Raw genomic sequence first — 1170 nt, forward strand, 5'->3', positions numbered from 1 at the left:
TTAGATCACCTTTTCTAATCCATTGCTTTAAAAATTCTTGCTTAACCTCTTCAACCTTTTCTTTACCTTTCAAGCTAGTACTTTTGTTATCTACCGGTGTACCTTTACTTCTACAGAATTTAGCAATATGACCAATCTATTTACATGCATAACAAGTTACATTACTTTTTTGAATAGCTTTCCCATAACCTATGCTGGTTTGTGTTCTACATTTATTTGATAAATGACCAAATCTTCCACAAACATAACATCTTACATTCATTCTACAATTTTCAAAGTTATGACCAATTTTGTTGCATTTGGTGCATTGACCGGTGGGAGGATTGATGTTCTGATAATTCCTAGATCTACATTCATTTTCCCTATGACCATATTTATTACAGTTAAAGCATTTTCCATTGAATTTGTAAGTATTAGAGGGTCTTACCGGTTCGCTTTGATCCTGGGTATTTGTAGTACCAGAGCTTTCTCCAACTTCAAATCCAACTCCAGAAGTGTCACCTTTGGGTTTTTGATTCTTCAATAAGGTACCAAGTTCTTCTGAGCTTTTCTTGAATTTTTCTTTGTGTTGATTTGCAGTTTCCAATTCCCTTTCCAAGATCTCTTTTTGTCTCATTAGTTCATTCGAGTCATTTTGAGTATGCATCAGATCTGTCTTCAACATGTCATTTTCATAGCTAAGTCTTGTGTTCTCATTTGCTGCATCACTGAGTCTTCTGGTCAATTCTTCTTCATTCTTCTTTCTGTCCTCAATCTCTTTGTAGAATCTCATAGTCATATCTTACATTTCATTTTTTGTTGTCATGATCTCTTGTTTCAATTTGCTTATCATATCATTTAGTGATTCCTTTTCATCATTTTCATTTTGCAATTTTTCACAAAGTTCTCTTCTCTTGTTTCTTGTAACAGTAAGATTTTCTTGAAGTGCTTGAATAATGTCCTGAGCTGCTTTTAAATCATCTTCTAATTTGATATTTTTCAACTTCTCTGCATCATAGTCAGTAAGAGCTCCTTCAAGTTGCTTCATCAGATTTTCCATCTTTACTGGTGTCAAGATCTTCCTCAAGTTGTTAGGCTTCTGAAAATAGAGGACCAAGCTCTGATACCAATTTTTAGGGTTCCCACAGATACTGAGAGGGGGGGTGAATCAGTATCTGACTGGTAATTAAA

Source organism: Cryptomeria japonica, chromosome 1 (genome assembly GCF_030272615.1).
Source record: "Cryptomeria japonica chromosome 1, Sugi_1.0, whole genome shotgun sequence".
In the NCBI taxonomy this organism is placed as follows: Eukaryota; Viridiplantae; Streptophyta; class Pinopsida; order Cupressales; family Cupressaceae; genus Cryptomeria; species Cryptomeria japonica.